This window comes from Podarcis tiliguerta (assembly GCF_965153285.1).
Source record: "Podarcis tiliguerta genome assembly, chromosome: 1".
Taxonomy (NCBI): domain Eukaryota; kingdom Metazoa; phylum Chordata; class Lepidosauria; order Squamata; family Lacertidae; genus Podarcis; species Podarcis tiliguerta.
This window is the reverse complement of record NC_139534.1, coordinates 57,366,463-57,384,712: the sequence shown is the minus strand read 5'-3', so window position 1 is coordinate 57,384,712 and position 18,250 is coordinate 57,366,463. Positions and strand designations below refer to the sequence as shown.

The window sequence follows — 18,250 nt, the reverse complement described above, 5'->3', positions numbered from 1 at the left end:
TCCTGAAAACACATTGTGTTCGGATAGCAGGACATTTAGAAACAATTCTATATTTTAAAAACACTTTAAATAGTTCCAGTACAGATTTATGCCCTCTCAGTTTGAACTTGCCATGTTTCCTGCCCACTTTCAGCAATTGCTAGCCCCCAAAACAACTCCATATTATTTTTAAGATTAATATGCCCTGGTTCTTCTCAACATTTCCTGCTCTTCTTCATAGTCTTGGGCTGGACCAGGGTGTCCCCTTCCTTTTTTTTTAGCTCTTGCCCAGCCTGAGACTCTGAAGAAAAAGAATGCAATCTAGATGACTCTGGCTAGGAACTCATGTCAGCAGCTACAGGGGAGAGGAAGGCAGCTGGAACCAACAGCAGTCACAGTCGGATCCTGTGCATATTCTCCCACTGCATTTAATGTGTGCAGTGCTAGATTACCAAATAGCCAGAGAAGGCACTGGCTTATGGGCCCCACACTTTTTAAGTGCCCTGCAATACCTGATCTTGAAAGAAAATTACAACCAAGCTTTAATGGTTCAATGATATCCCACTAGAGTGGAGGGTCCAAAGATTTCGACTGCTCAGGGGCCTCCCCAGGCCCAGAGTTTAATCCAGTTGTGTGTGTGTGTGTATGCATGCAGACATATAAAAGGAGGGTGGCGTTTTCTTTTTCAGCCGCACCATCTTGCAGACCCTTCAAGTGTCCCTATTTTCTAGGGATATTCCTGGATTTACAGAAGCTGTCCCAATTTCTGATTTGATCCCAAAATGCCTCGCTTTTAATTGGGGCATCTCTAGTTTCATCAGAGAAGCGTTGGTGTGTGTGCATCTTGCTCTTTTCTCACTCTCTCGCCTTCCCCATCTTAGTTTTTCTGAATCATGGGGTCAGGGGTGTGAGTGAGCTCCAGTTAATAGAAATAGTGGGTTAAAGCAGTGCTTTAAGAGGAGGGAGGAGGGATGAACAGTTGTTTGCTTGGCCTGTAGGCACAGCTCTCCTCCACCTTCTAGTTTGCACGCACCATCTCCTATGCAGTTGTGAGTAGGTTCCTTTTCCTGAGAGGTCCCCCTTACAGTGTACAGTGGTACCTTGGTTTGCAACCGTTTTGGATTACAGTGGTACCTCGGGTTACACATGCTTCAGGTTACATACGCTTCAGGTTACAGACTCCGCTAACCCAGAAAGAGTACCTCGGGTTAAGAACTTTGCTTCAGGATGAGAACAGAAATCGCACGGTGGCAGCGGGAGGCCCCATTAGCTAAAGTGCTTCAGGTTAAGAACAGTTTCAGGTTAAGAACGGACCTCCGGAACGAATTAAGTACTTAACCCGAGGTACCACTGTATAACCATTTTGGATTACAACCACGTCAAACCCGGAAGCGCGTATCCCTTTTTTTGGGATTACAACCCATTTTTTTTTTAATTACAACCCTTTGGGGGGGGGGAGGCCCCATTGGCAAAAGCGCGCCTTGAGTTACAGCCTGTTTTGGTTTACAACCGGACCTCTGGAACGGATTATGGTTGTAAACCAAGGTACCACTGTATCTGACTTAAAACAGTAAGTAAAGATGACAGACATCTTTTGGAGGCCCACTATGTGGCCTGCCTGTGTGTGCTTTAAATTAGTATACACCCACACAATTTCTTTTAAAAAAAGTTAGTACTATTCTTTCTGGGTCTAACAACAGGCATCAAGAATCAGGAGCGGCTGTATTTTTTTAAAAAAGCTTTATTTAGAGGAATAAAGTCCTGGATTGCCAAACCCTTAATTAAGGGAGTCTCAACAAATCGCAAGCTCTTCCATTACAGTTGTGCTTTTTTTGTGACATAGCGGGAAGGAAATAACAAAAATAAATAAAAGCAAGTGTCTAAAGCACATGACAAAAAGGATTGCAGCATCAACATCAAAGCCCATGCATTTGTATGGGGAGGAGGAGGGGAATTCTTTCATTTGCACGGTGCTTTCCCTGGCTCAGCGATAGAGCGACTGCTTTGCATGCAGAGCATCCCAGGTTCAATCCAGGTCAGAGTGCAGAAGCTTCCAGGCATCTCCAGGTAGGGCTGAGATAGATCTCTGCCTGGAGATCTGCTTCAAGCAAGTGTAGATAATACAGAGGAGGATGAACCAGTGGTCTGATTCAGTCTAACAAAGCTTCCTATGTTTCTCTGATGGTGGAAAATTCCTTTTAGAAAACCTAACTAATTGTACTTTCTGAAACTGTATATGAAGTGAAATGCAGCTCTCCATCAAACATTTGCACTTTCTCCATCTTCCATGTGACATTGGAAGATAGCTATCATATCTCCTCTCAGTCTCCTCTTCCCCAGGCTAAGCAGACCCAACTCCCTCAACCATTCCTCATAAGGCTTGGTTTCCAGACCCTTGATCATTTCGGTGCCTGCTTCTGCACCCATTCCAGCTTATCAATATCCTTCTTAAATTGAGGTGCCCAGAACTCTCCTTTTTAATGTTTATTTGTGATTTTCAATTTTATACATTTCAATAATTTTACAATCATTTTAACATTTCGAAAGTCAACTTCCTTCCCCCTCTTTCTGCAGTTCCTTAAATTTATTTATTTTATATCTTTTTTGCATATTCCAAATTAACTTAATCATTTATTCATCTACTTTAAATGTATACTCTAATAAAACTGCAGGTTATTACCATAATCCTGCCAATGTTCTTATCTGGTTACAGTTTGTTTGTAAATATTCAATAAACCATTCCCATTCTTTTTATAAAAAAGTTTGTCATCTTGATTTCTCTTTTCACTGGTAGGTTTCACCATTTCTGCATATTCCATAAGTTTTTGTATCCAATCTTCTTATTTCCATTTTGGGGCATATAACATTCTTGCCACTGCAGTCACATGCATGAATAAATTTATATACAGTTTGGGTAATTCTGCCCCTATCATTCCCAAAAGGAAAGTTTCTGGGTTTTTAACAAATGTTATTTTAAATATCTTTTTCAATACATTATATATCATTTCCCAATAAGCTTTAACCTTACTACAAGTTCACCACATATGATAAAAGGAACCTTCTTTTTCTTTACATTTCCAACACTTATTTGATTTGGATTTATACATTTTTGCCTTTTTACTCAATGTTAGGTACCATCAATATAGCATTTTCATACAATAGCATTTATATCCATATGCCATAAGCTTCCTTTAAATCTTCACAGGGCATAGCTATCTCATGGTAACTGCCTCCTCTAGAAACTGGCATTGTCGCAAGATCCCGGTTTTTTAAAGCAGGCTTTAACTTGCAGGAATGTGTTAACTACCCACCCATGCCAGGTAAAGTGTATTTATCATAGAGTTAGGTGATTACATCACTGCATTCTATAATGCATCTATCTGTGCCTCCCTCAGCTTTCTCTGGTTTTATCAACAGGGTTGCAAAAGGCAGCGTTCCCATAAGAATTGCTTCATTGCCTCACTGCGCTGTTTCTCATCATAGACTGACCCGGTAATGGAAAACAAAACGCTTGTGAGTTTCCCTCATTCCAAACTGCAACCGGCTTTTCAGTTGTAATCCAAGAGCCTTAAAAATATCCCTTCCTCACTTAAATAAATGAATAAATATAAAATTCTCAATGGCACCTTTTTTAGAATTCTTGCATTGCTACTTGGGAATTGTAGATTTGGGGCAGGGAAGGAAGCAGATTGCCCAGGCAGCTGTGGCACATTCTGCTGCCCTTCACATGGCACTGTGAACCAGCACACGTACCTTGAACCACAGTGCGTCTGCGGCACTGGTTTTTCCTCCAAATGGTGGAAGCCACAAGGATTTTGTTTTCCCAACAGCCATACTTGCAGATTGCCTTTGTAAAGGCCATATCCTCGTGATGGAGATGGAGAGAGCGTGCAATGTTTCATTTTGTTTTTCTCACTTGGCCAATCTCAGCCAAACTAATTGCTAGCAGCCAATGTTTAGTTCTATAAATCATTTTAGTCAGTTAAATTTAAGAAGAATTTTTGCGCTTCCCGTTTTCCTTTGAAAATGGAAGGTTGCTTTATTTTAAACACTATGTCATAAAAGGTAGTTGGGGGTGGGGATCATTTAGATCAAAGGGAATGCTGGTTGACCCCATAAAATGTCATTTGAGTTCATTTCATTATTTGAAGCGCCTGGAAGTTGTAACTCACCCACAACACATGCACCCAGAGTTGCATCCAACACCATTCAAAACAGATCCATTTGCAGAGCAGGAATTTTCTTCCTCTTCTTTTTACAAATGCACCCCTGAAATCTACTCTGAAGGGTCCCCAAACCCTCTGGAGCAGATTTAATAGGTGCAGGGAGGCTGCAAGGGAAGGAGAGGTTCCGTTGCACAAGCAGGTATTTGTGCAATCCACATCACATCACATAACTTTATCTTCCCTTACATAAAAAAATCCTACATGCCCATACACATGCCTACAAATTGTAACTTATATGAATCACTCAGAAGGTGTTATAACAAATCCTTCTTTTATTCTGCCTCCGCTTCAACTCACCAGGTGTAGCAGGCAAGGGCGGTTCTATTATGAAACTAACAAAGCTTAAGCTGCAGGGCCCCAATCCCGCAGGGGCCCCAGAAGTGACTTTAGTCCAGATGGCTTCAAATTTTGGGGTCTACAAGACCCAACTTGAATTGCATGACTCAAATGGATTGATTTTTGTTGTATGTATGTATTTTATCCTACAATTTGAGAGTCAGTGGCACAGACGTTGCAAAGGTGTGGTGATCTGTTGTGGAACAACCCCGTTGAAGAAGATAACAGAGGTTACCCAGACCTTGTTGCTGGTTACAGAGGGGGGCCCATGATAGTTCAAGCTTCAGGGCCCCTGAAATGGAGGTCCACCCCTGCTGCTCCCAGCCAGTGTGGCCTTTGACCACAAAGAGATGGATGACACCCAGCACCTCCTCAGTTATATGCTGACTTCTGTGGGCCCTACAGTGAGGGTGTGCGGCAGGGGCAGTGAGGAAAAGGCCAGTCCTGGTCCTGAGAGCAGCGAACTCATCCTTATCACTGCGGCCATCAGTGAGTTCCCTCCTCTGTCCTGGTGGAGTGCGGCCTTGGGTGGGATGCAGTAGGACAGTTCTGGATTATGAAAGCTGACACCGTAATTTGTTAGTCTTTACAATGCCCCACAATTCTGTTTTTGCTATAACAGACAACACAGCTTTCCCTCTGGAAGCAGCAACAGTAGGTGGTGCTGAACACATGGGTCTTTCTCATGAAATCACCCACCACCTCACACATACTCAACAAGACCTAAACACTCAGACCCCAACAGCCTGAGTCTATGTATGAAAGGGAAGAGTTTTAATAAAAGTCACAGTCAGAAGTCTGTTGCATTAAGAATCCCATATAGTTGGCTGTGGTAAACTAGAATAATAGAAACCACATAATGACAACCACAACATGACAACTCCTAGATCACATCTCCTCAACACTTTCTGATACTCATTCAGTGATCCCTTGTGGTATGTTAAGTGGCGCTATGGTCTAAACCACTGAGCCTCTTGGGCTTGCCGATCAGAAGGTCAGCGGTTTGAATTCCCTTGACGGGGATGTCCCAGCTCCTGCCAGCCTAGCAGTTCGAAAGCACGCCAGTGCAAGTGCAAATAGGTGCTGCTGCAGCGAGAAGGTAAACGGCATTGCCATGCCCTCTGGTTTCCATCACGGTGTCCCGTTGCGGCAGAAGTGGTTTAGTCATGCTGGCCGCATGACCCGGAAAGCTGTCTGTGGACAAACGCCGGCTCCCTTGGCCTGAAAGCAAGATGAGCACACCGCAACCCCATAGTCGCCTTTGACTGGACTTAACCATCCAGGGGTCTTTTACCTTTTTTACCTATGTTAAGTCTACCAGAGTTGGCTGAATAATTTTCTTTTTAATTAGCACTTCCAAGCCCAGTCTCATGATTCCCCCAAAGTGAGAAGACTACTGTCAGGAACCAGAGTTAAGCGTAGGTCAGCAATAAAAAACCACAGTGTGAGTGCTTTTTCAAAGCACTATTCAAAGAAACCAAAACAGTGCAGGCAACCCTTCCCAGTAGGTCTTGCCTCAATGAGGCAGATGCAAGGACTGAAGGTCCCTCCCCTCCTATCCAGGGTTTTTTCCAAGCAGTCACAAACTGTATCTGTGCACAACCAATCTCTGTTCTGCTCTTTTCACAACTATGTGTGTTCTATGAGACCAGTGGGGAAGGGAGCTGGTCACAGCAGGAGGGGGAGACTCCCCGGATTCTTCAGCAGCATGTCTCATCTCAGCCTCTCGGCCTCCCTCCTCTCCAGCCTCTGCTTCTGTGTCTATTTCTGGATTGCTCTCTGCCATAAATCTTCCTGCTCACTAAACCCTGTTGCCTCTTCAGCTTCCGACACCTCCTCCTCCCAGTCTGCTCCCTCTGACTACTCATCATCATCCCACCACCGACCCCCCCTGGCTCTGAGCCTTCTTCCCCTGGGGGTTCCCCAGCTGGTGCCTCCCACCGTTCCTCCACATCCCGTCAGTCCATGACAACTACCCTTCTGCCTACCTGCTAAGGGGCTCCAATATCAGCAGCTTTTTCTGTTGGACCAAGCACAGTCCTCTACTCTGCAGCCTCAAAGTTAAAAATGGCATATTTTCACCTATGCTTTGTCCTCCACCTCCTACAATTCTGCAACCAAGACGTCTTTACAGACCTTGGTGTGCCTGAAGAAAATAAACTGCTAGCACATTTGAAGAACTGGACAGGGTTCAGTATGGCTTCAAATTGGATTAGGGGCTGTGTGTTGAGATTCCCGCATAGCAGGGGGGTTGACTAGATGACCCATGGGTCCCCTTACAACTCTACAGTTCTATTCTCTGTATGCAGATATGTTAGACGCCCAGAGTGGCCAGGGAAACCCAGCCAGATGGGAAGGGTATAAATATTATTATTATTATTATTATTATTATTATTATTATTATTACCACTACTACTACTATAGAATACAGGTTGAGCTAGTAAACTGTGATAGTTGTTTTTTCTTTGATAGTGAACACTAAATGTCGACTTCCACTTACCCTTATGACTATTTCTCTTGAATAAACATGACTTAATTGGAGACCTGTCTGGCTTAGATTCTTGTTTCCAGAGGCACAGCCATGTTAATCAGTTTCAGCAAAATCAGCAAAGTGTCTAATGGCACCTTAGGGATGAATACATTAATTATGTCATCAGTTTCATGGACAATAGATGCAGAGAAAGTTATCTTCAATTGTAGATTGCTTTTTTTGAGGGCAGGAGTTATAAGCAGTGAAGGGGCCAGCCCAAGGGGGGGAAGCAGTTCAAAATTCTACAAAATGCACGCACACAACCTAGATGTAAAGCTCTCCAGTTTTCAAGCAGTTTAAAAGAAGAAAAGAGTTATGTCATCTAAGATCTAAGGTGGACATGAGATAATACAAAGTAGTCTTAAAGCAATGAGTAGAGAGGAAATCTAGGATTAAAGAAGTTAAGAAGGCAATGAAGAAGACAAAGGGCCCCTGAAGCATGGCGCAAGGCTGCATGTGGGATGATGAATCTGGAAGAGCTTTCCAAGAAAGTGGGGGCCCAGCATAAGATTGCTCCACAGGGGAACAAGGAACCAGCTCCCCCCTCCTGTGGAGCAATCTTGTGTTGTGCTGTGTTGTGACATTCAGGTGGGCGCTCTGTGTTAATCCAGCCAGTGTGGTGACTTGCCCCACCCCAAAGTCTGTACGTGCCACCTGTGACGCAGTGGTAAACCCTCAGACATAGTGGGAAATAGCTTCCCACAGAGATGGAGTGATCTGCAATTACCCTGGGGTGTTGCTGGTTCTTCTGTGCCAGCTTTGTAGCAGTATTGTGAAAATTTGAAACTGAGGTTTGCCTTTTTAAAAATAATATTTTCTTAATGTTGGGTGCCTACCTTGTTGGCCACTTTGTAAAGAATTATTTTCTTAAAAAGCGATTTGCCAAAACTGCTGAACGAATGAACGAAGGAACGAACGGCTAAATGGAAACTGGCAGATCCACCCATCCCTTCACCTCACACTAATATTTTGGGGCAGATCTCACTTGTAATCTTCAATCCCTTCCCAGCTAGAATCTGAAAAATAGACAGCACAGCATCTGTTCTTTTCTTCCAGCTTGATGGATTAGCTTTATTATTAGAAAAAGCGGAGTCTGTCAATGTCCATTTTCCTTTTTTCCACTAGAGGGAGCTCCAGCAACGTTAGTCTTGTGGACATACAAGTTCCTAATGGAACAGACATACCGTGGAACCTCGTACAGTGGTACCTCGGGTTAAGAACATAATTCGTTCTGGAGGTCTGTTCTTAACCTGAGGTACCACTTTAGCTAATGGGGCCTCCCGCTGCCTTCGCACCGCCGACACACGATTTCTGTTCTCATCCTGAAGCAAAGTTCTTAACCCGAGGTACTATTTCTGGGTTAGCGGAGTCTGTAACCTGAAGCATCTGTAACCCAAGGTACCACTGTATTATGTAACACCATTCCTTACGAATGCTTTGGGTTATGAGCTCCACTAACCCAGAAGTAGATGCCCCTTGCTGCGAACTTTGCCCTGGGATGCAAGCGGAAGTTGCGCGCCGGTGGCACGGCAGCAGCAGGAGGCACCATTAGTGAAAGTGCACCTCATGTTACAAGCGGTTTCGGCTTAAGAACAGACCACCAGAATGAATTAAATTCGTAACCGGAGGTACCACTGTACTAGGTGGTGAACTCTAAGAGCCTGGCACAGGAAACGTAGTTGGTCTAACTCAGGCATCTCCGAACTTAGTCCTCCAGTTGTTTTGGGACTTCACTTCCCACCATCCCTGACCACTGGTCCTGTTAGCTCCCCTCTCTTCCTCTGAAAGTCCAACACCATCTCCTTTGTCTTGCCAATGTTGAGGTGCAGATTGTTCTCTGAGCACCATGTGGATACCTTTTGAACCTCCCCCCTGTACACAGATTCGTCTCTGCCTGTAATTAAACCCATTATGGTGGTGTCATCAGCAATTTAATAATTGCAGTAGATGGGTCAGATGAAATGCAATCATATGTGTACAACAAGGTCCAGCGCCAAGGGCCTTCTGGCGGTTCCCTCACTGTGAGAAGCAAAGCTACAGGGAACCAAGCAGAGGGCCTTCTTGGTAGCGGCGCCCGCCCTGTGGAACGCCCTCCCATCAGTTGTCAAAGAGATAAACAACTACCTGACATTTAGAAGACATCTGAAGGCAGCCCTGTTTAGGGAAGTTTTAAATGTGTGACATTTTAATGTATTTTTAATCTTTGTTTGAAGCTGCCCAGAGTGGCTGGGGAAACCCAGCCAGATGGGCGGGGTACAAATAATAAATTGTTGTTGTTGTTGTTGTTGTTGTTGTTGTTGTTGTTGTTATTATTATTATTATTATTATTATTATTATTATTATTAATGGACTTAGTAGCATCCCTGTGGAGTGCCAGTGCTGAGCTTCAGGGAGGTAGATGTAACAGGCCTAATCCTCAGTATTTGTGTCTGATCTCTCAGAAAGTCTTTAATCCAATCACAGATGTTAGAAGAAAGGCCCAGGTCCCTTAACTTTCTGATGAGAATGTCCGGAAGGATGATATTGAAAGCCGAGCTATAATCAATAAGCAACATTCTGACATAATTCCCTGGTCTCTCCAGATGACTCGCTGCAAGGAGAAAAGCTGTAGCAATGGCATCATCTGTTGACCTATTTCTCCTATAGGCGAACTGGTGTTTATCAAAGTCCAGTGGAAAATATTTCTAAGGTGTTGAAGGACCAATCTCTCGAAGCATTTTATCACTACAATGAAATGGGTCTATAGTCATTTAGGCATTTAATTGATGTTTTCTTTGGGACTGGGATAATGGTGGCCACTTTCAAACATGATGGAACACAAGCGGTTTGCAGAGAGATGTTAAAAATCCTCGTCAAGACCCCTGCTAATTGATCAATGCCATGAAATGACTCAGTTCCACCCGCAGTCCCGAGAGGATGGAAGTGAATACAATGCAAAGGTTTGATTCCACGAACGGTCACGAGAGGGCACAATTGTATTAAGAAAGGGCTGCAAAGCCCTATTCAATGGAAGTGTTGGATTGCACTATTTCTCTGCACTTCTGAATATCAAATCCAAGTCCTAGGCTTCACCTACCTGGTCTCCTCCGTATCTTATCACACACCAATTCCCATCGACTCCAGCCAACACAATCAATGGTCAGGGATGATGGGAACGTCATTGCAAGGACTGTCTGGGAGAACAGGGCCAGGAAAGGGGGCGTTACTGAGATCCATGGGGAAACAAGGCACCAACTTGGTCCTTGCCTGGTCTGTTCTCTCAACTGGCATCCTGTGTGCTTTGTGCTGCAGCAGTTGCTTGACCTGTGGAATATCTGGTTGCAGGGAAGAGTGTTCGTACTGTTTGTAGTGTCAATCAGGAGTGCCAACTTGAATAAAATATTGGGAGGGGCAGGTAAGCCCCTCCCCCGCTTGTTCCTATGGCTCTTATGCCTCTAGCTTGTCCCCCAGATGTTGCTGAACCACAACTTGCTTTGAACAATTTGCCCAAAACTTTGCTGACAAAATTGCTTGGATCCATTGTGATTTGGACACTATAGTTGACACAGGTCCAGTGAATACAATGCTTGATATTTTATTTTGTTTTCAGATGAGCTGGAAGCCGCCCAGAGTGGCTGGGGAAATCCAGCCAGATTTGCATGTTATAAATAATAAAATTATTTAAATTTTAAATGTTGATGTTGTTCACCATCAACATCATCATCTTTGGACCCTGCTTGACCAGTGATAATGGACATTTTGCTATTTCTACAGCCTGGGGATGTGGACAGGATCTTTGGAAATGTACCCCATGTGTGATGGATCCTTGTCCTTCATGGCTCACTAAAAAGGCCAGTGGTGGACTACCCTGGTGCCTCCCCCCAAACCTCAGGCTTTATATACATTATTTATACAATGAGTCCCGTCTGATTGGCTGATTCTGCTTCCCTCCTGCAACCTGATTGGGCTGCTCCTGCAGGCCAATCCGTTGTTGCATTCTAGGATCCTATCTGCCTATTGTTCTAGGATCCAACCTTAGTACATAACAGCAGGGTTCCAGCATCCCTTAAGGAGGCAGTTATAATATGTTTATTGAAAAAGCACCTCGCTGAATCACACCATACTAAATAATCACCGACCAGTTAACAATATCCCATTTCTAGGCAAGGTACAGAATGTGAGGTGGTGTTATGAACTAGCAGGACACCAAGGAAGGGGAAGAGGACCCCGGTGAGGAGTGTAGCCACAATTGGTACGCACCAGTAGACACTGCTGTTGTCCCACCCATTTTTGCCCTGTTCCCACCTAACGGCTGCACATGTCCTTTCCCCAGAAGGCTGCTGAAATATACTCTGAGTCGAGAGTGGATTTCATGCTCTTTATTCAGCTCATAGTAGTGAGGAATGAAAGTTCCCCTAAAATATCTGCTTTATATACATTATTTACACAATGGGCCGCACGTGATTGGCTAATTCTGGGATTCTCCTGTAGGCCAATCAGGTTGCGGATTCACTTCCACCTAGAGCTGGTTTGGGTAGCTCCTGCGGACCAATCATACTGCTGCATTGTTCTAGGACCAATCAGACTGCTGCATTCTGGACCCTATTGTTCTAGGACCAATCAGACTGCTGCCTTTTGGATCCTATTCAACTCAGTACATACCAGCTGCCAATGACGGAAAGTAGCCCTTGAACCTTCTCCATTCTGGCACTTTGGGTGTAGGAGGGTAACCCATGCCTCTCTCCACTGACGGACAGCGGCTCTCCAGCTCCCTCCTTCCCAGACAAGATGTCTTTCTCAGCCCAGATGCCCAAGGATCCTTCTTTCATCCTTTAACCATTTGTGGCCTTTTAGATGTGGAAGGGATGTTTTTGATTTATTTCTTTTTCCTCTTGTTCTTCGTATGGTTCTTAAGTCTCTATTGGTTACCCTGGGCAAGATAAAGCGAATAATACATCATTATCATCGATGCTGGTAATTAAAGCATCTTTTCCTTTTTCCCAAAAGAAGGGGAAAACCCCATTTCTGTCTCTTAGATCACTTCTGTCATCTTCAGCAAAGCCCTATCCTTTCATCTTCTGCCTCTAGAGGCAGCAGTTAAACAGGCAAGATTCTGGGCCCAATTATTATAAAGCGGTGGTTGAGATGGTGCAAATGAGTTGCTGGCAACAGTGCGTGTGTTTTTGCTATCATTATAGTGATCAGAATTTCCCCAGGAAGAGTAAATCCAGATTATAAATAAGGAAAAAATATGGGCAGCCATTTTGATGGCAATGGTGTCATGTGTGAAGACTGTCGAAATCATGTGTGCATGGGGGAATCACGATCTCACAATAAACACCTGTTTGGAAGCACCTTCAGGGAACAAAGAAATGGAACACTGGAAACAAGAAGCTGCTACCCACTTCGCAACGTGTCAGCCAGCCTGGCCTGCCTTCATTCCAGGCTCCTCCATCAAATAATTCCACAAGCACCAATACCATGGTCCAATTTACAGCTCAGGATTAGGTAAGGCTCAACCCACCCACAGCTTTTACTATATATATATATATATATATATATATATATATATATATAATATTTTATTAAGATCTTCACAAAATAACAGAAAAAACAGAAAAAAGAAAAAGTGCTAAAAAAATAAAAAAAATAAAAACAGTTCAATCTTTCAAAACATATCTTACATTTGCTTGTTTCTCGGACCTCCCCACACCTCCCCTCTTTGTATTCCAATTCAGTTTGTTTGTTCAGCAAATCCTTTCCCTCTTTACCTTTGTCTTAATTTTGATCTTAATATATTTTAACTTTAACTTTCCATCTATTAACATTCCATTTTTACATATTCTTTCATAACATTATTGCTAAAAACCCCTTAACCTCAATCCAACATCATTCTAACATTCATTAATTTTGCAATGTTTCTGTAGATACATTTACATTTCTTAAAATTTCTTTAATCTTCTTCCACCAGCTCTTTAAATTTCTTCCAATCTTCTTCCACCAGCTCTTCTCCCTGGTCTCGGATTCTGCCGGTCATTTCTGCTAATTCCATATAGTCCATCACCTTCATCTGCCATTCTTTCAGAGTGGGTAGTTCTTGTGTCTTCCAATACTTCGCGATGAGTATTCTTGCTGCTGTTGTAGCATACATTTAAAAAGTTCTGTCTTTCTTTGACACCAATTGGCCAACCATGCCCAGGAGAAAGGCCTCTGGTTTCTTCTGGAAGGTATATTTAAATACCTTTTTCATTTCATTATATATCATCTCCCAGAAAGCCTTAATCCTTGGGCATGTCCACCAAAGGTGAAAAAATGTACCTTCAGTTTCTTTACATTTCCAACATTTATTATAGGGGAAATGATAGATTTTTGCATGCTTGACTGGAGTCATGTACCACCTGTATATCATTTTCATAATATTCTCTCTTAAGGCATTACATGCCGTAAACTTCATACCTGTGGTCCATAACTGTTCCCAGTCAGCCATCATAATATTATGTCCAACATCTTGTGCCCATTTAATCATAGCAGATTTTACCGTTTCGTCCTGAGTATTCCATTTCAACAGCAGGTTATACATTTTTGACAAGATCTTAGTTTTGGGTTCCAACAGTTCTGTTTCCAATTTTGATTTTTCCACCTGGAAGCCAATTTTCTTGTCCAATTTATATGCCTCCATTATGTGATAATAATGAAGCCAATCTCGCACTTTGTTTTTTAGCTTCTCTGCAATTTCAATTTGTCTCCCTCTTGTTCCAAAATTTCCCAATATTTCGGCCATTTGGCCTCCATATTGAGCTTTTTCACAGCCTTTGCTTCCATCGGTGACAACCACCTTGGGGTTTTATTTTCAAGTAGGTCTTTATACCTTATCCAGACATTAAACAATGCTTTCCTGACAATATGATTTTTAAACATTTTATGCACTTTAACCTTTTCATACCATAAATATGCATGCCATCCAAAAGCGTTATTAAAGCCTTCTAAGTCCAAAATGTCCGTATTTTCAAGAAGCAGCCATTCTTTCAGCCAGCAAAAAGCTGCTGATTCATACTAAAGTTTAAGGTCTGGCAGGGCAAAACCACCTCTTTCCTTTGCATCAGTTAATATTTTAAATTTTATTCTTGGCTTTTTGCCCTGCCAGACAAATCTAGAAATGTCTTTCTGCCACTTCTTGAAACAATCCATTTTATCAATGACTTGCAATGTTTGAAACAAGTATAACATTCTAGGCAATACATTCATTTTTATCACTGCAATACGGCCTAGCAAAGAAAGCTTCAATTTTGACCAAATTTCCAAATCTTTTTTCACCTCCATCCAACATTTTTCATAGTTGTCTTTAAATAAATTCCCATTCTTAGCTGTCATATTAATTCCCAAATATTTCACTTTCTTAACCACTGTTAAACCTGTCTCATTCTGAAACCTCTCTCTCTCTATTCCTGTTAAATTCTTTTCCAATACCTTTGTTTTTAACTTATTCAATTTAAATCCTGACCAAATTCTTCTAAAACTCTTTTAGTACTAGATTCTGGCTCCTGCAATGTCAAAACTAAGTCATCTGCAAATGCTCTTAATTTATTTTGTCTGGCTCCAACCTGTATCCCTTTAACCAACTGGTCCCTTTTAATCATATTCAAAAGGACCTCCAGGACCGATATAAAGAGCAATGGGGAGATTGGGCAACCTTGTCGTGTTCTGTTTTCTATCCTGAATTCCTCTGTCACAACATTATTAACAATTAATTTAGCTTTTTGTTCAGAGTAAATTGCACCTATACCATTTTCAAACTCTTGGCCTACCCCCATCCCCTGGAGATTCTTCTTCATAAAACTCCAAGAAATATTGTCAAAGGCTTTCTCCGCATCCACAAAAATTAAAACTGCCTTTGTATTGATATTCTCTTGTAGTAGTTCCAAAATATTAATTATGTTTCTCATATTGTCAGATAAGTGCCTACCTGGGAGAAAGCCTGCTCGGTCTTTGTGAATCTCTTCTACTAAAACTGTTTTTAGTCTTTTAGCAAAAATATCTGCAAAAAAATTGTAATCCACATTTAACAACGATATAGGGCGGTAGTTCTTAAGCTGTGTCTTTTCAGTCTCTGTTTTCGGTATAAGTGCTATGTACGCTTCCTTCCACGACTCTGGTGCCCTTCTCCCTTCCAATATTTCATTACAGACTTCCTTCAAAGGTTGTACCAACCATTCTTTCAAAGATTTGTAATATCTGGAAATCACCACCCACAGCTTTTAAAGTAATGCTTTCATGCACTGTACATTCTGCATATCAAGTTGTCATTGATAACCACAGCTCTTCATTATTTAATGCTGCGTTGAACAGTCAGTGTTGCTTAAGGGGAGCAAGCTACACATTATTTCAGAATCGGAGCTCTAGACAAGCCTCTCCATGCCCTACTTACTTGCTTAAAGCCAGAAGTTCCTGTTTTTTTACTTCATGTTGTATTTCTTCATGGGGAAAAAATAAGCTGCATTTCCAGGAATGTTTGTAATTCCCACGTAGAATTTAAAAGGTAAACAGGTATCCGTAATCCTCTTAAAGCCAATAAAACTACTTTGAATAAATTGTAAACAGAAACTTGTGTCCCAAATTATAACGATTTACAAAGGGGTAGCTATCTTGCAGCAAGATCGGGCCTCTCTTGTACCACATTTAAGATTAGCCCATTCATTATGCCACAAGCTTTTGTGGATTTCATAATGCATCTGATGAAGTGGGTTGGGTTCTTGGAACAAATGCTTCTAGTTTAAGCATGGTGCTGATAATATCAAGGTCATATGCTTGATCCCCGTACGTGTACATGTTCCTGCACTGCAGAGGGTTGGACTAGATGAGCTATGCATTCCCTTCCAGCTCTATGATTCTACTGCACGTACACAGCATGCGCAGAGAACAGGCATGCCAGGAAGGATAGACTGGAACTTTTCTTCACCACATTTAATAATAATAATAAATAATTTTTATTTATATCCCGCCCTCCCCAGCCAAAGCCAGGCTCAGGGTGGCTAACAACAATAAAATAATACAACATTCTAAAATCATTTCATTATACAATTAATTCAAATCAAATTGATGGCAACCATTGGGCTAGAGTTCTGTGAAGATTGCCGAGGGAGGGAGTCAGGCTGTGCCCTGGCCAAAGGCCTGGTGGAGCAGCTCTGTCTTGCAGGCCCTGCGGAAAGATGTCAAGTCCCACAGGGCCCGAGTCTCTTGTGACAGAGCGTTCCACCAGATCGGAGCCACAGCCAAAAAAGCCCTGGCTCTGGTTGAGGCCAGCCTAACCTCTCTGTGGCCTGGGACCTTCAAGATGTTTTTGTTTGAAGAACGTAAGTTCCTCTGTGGGGCATACCAGGAGAGGCGGTCTCGTAGTTACGAGGGTCCTAGGCCATATAGGACTTTAAAGGTTAAAACCAGCACCTTAAACCTGATCCTGTACTCCACCGGGAGCCAGTGCAGCTGGTATAGCACAGGGTGAAAATGATCTCGCAGCGAAGACCCCGTAAGGAGTCTCACTGCAGCATTCTGCACCCGCTGGAGTTTCTGGGTCAGTCTCAAGGGCAGCCCCACGTAGAGCAAGTTACAATAATCCAGTCTGGAGGTGACCGTCGCGTGGATCACAGTGGCTAGGTCAGGGTGAGAAAGGTGAGGAGCCAACTGCTTAGCTTGGCGGAGATGAAAAAATGCCACCTTTGTTATAGCTGCAATCTGCGCCTCCATGGAAAGGGAGGTGTCGAAGATTACACCCAAACTCTTAATGGACGGTGCTGCCACTAATTGCACTCCCGCAAGAGATGGGAGTTGCCCCACCAATCCCATATCATCCCGACCCAGCCACAGGACCTCTGTCTTTGAAGGATTAAACTTCAACTGGCTCCCACGTAACCATCCAGCCACAGCTTCCAAGCATCTGATCAGTGTGTCTGGGGCTGAGTCAGGATGGCCATCCATCAACAGATAGAGTTGGGTGTCATCAGCATACTGATGGCAGCCCAACCCAAAACTCCGGATAAGCTGGGCGAGGGGGTGCATAAAGATGTTAAAAAGCATCTGGGAGAGTATCGCACCCTGAGGCACTCCACACACCAAGGAGTGGCGCGATGACAGTCCCCCCCCCCAAGTGCCGCCTTCTGTCCCCGACCAGAGAGAAACACTGGCCATGTGACCTGGAAGTGTCTTCAGACAGCACCAGCTCACGGCCTCTAGAGCGAGATGAGCGCGCAACCCCAGTGTCGGGCACGACTGGCCCATACGGGCAGGGGTACCTTTACCTTTAAAGGATCTAATGATGTTTTCTTTAAGAGCGGGCGCACCACTGCCTCCTTCAATTCCCCTGGGAATGTCCCGTGCCAATGGACAAATTGATGATATCCCCTAGGGGGGCCCGCACCTCAGCTGGACAGCCTCTAATCAGCCAGGACGGGCACGGGTCAAGAGGACAGGTGGTGGGCTTTCCAGCTCAGAGTAGTCTGTCCACATCGGCTGGGGATATCCGGTCAAAGTGGTCCAATACTGGACCCAAGGGCAGCCGATTTTCTATGTTTCAGCAATATTTTGTCCGGCCCACCTGGGGTCTGAATTAGTACAGATCATATACAGTACTGGCTTCCTTAAAAGGTAAAGGACCCACGTCCTGAATTTTGCAAGCGGGGAAAGGGAAAGGGGGGTAGGTTGGGGACAGAGCTGTACAGTGGTACCTCGGGTTACATACGCTTCAGGTTACATACGCTTCAGGTTACACACTCTGCTAACCCAGAAATAGTGCTTCAGGTTAAGAACTTTGCTTCAGGATGAGAACAGAAATCATGCTCTGGCGGCGCGGCGGCAGCGGGAGGCCTCATAAGCTAAAGTGGTGCTTCAAGTTAAGAACAGTTTCAGGTTAAGTACGGACCTCCGGAACAAATTAAGTACTTAACCTGAAGTACCACTGTACCTAGTACCTAGATGTGCATGCGCAGCTCTCTCTTCTCATTCATCTACAGCCAGTGGGGAGCCAAGCAAATGCTCTAGCCGCGCATGTCACCTGATCTGACTTCAGGGAGCTGCGATTGGCTGGGAGGAGAGGGCAGCAGCCATCTTTAGTTTGAGAGGAAGAGGAGAGTCATCTGATTTGCAGAGAAAGAGGAAAGAGTGCATTTAATGTGCAATTAAATAGGAGAGTCCCAGATAATTTCCTGGC

At 43.5% G+C, this 18,250-nt stretch overlaps 1 long non-coding RNA gene across 1 annotated transcript in view; it reads right to left on the bottom strand.

The window, feature by feature from the left end:
- Window positions 1-10,958: 10,958 nt before the first annotated feature.
- Window positions 10,959-18,250, bottom strand: part of LOC310666534 — a 42,063-nt gene continuing 34,771 nt past the window's right edge. The window contains exon 3 of the long non-coding RNA XR_014505951.1: window positions 10,959-11,980. This is a non-coding gene — a long non-coding RNA (uncharacterized lncRNA). The remainder of the gene's footprint in view (window positions 11,981-18,250) is intronic.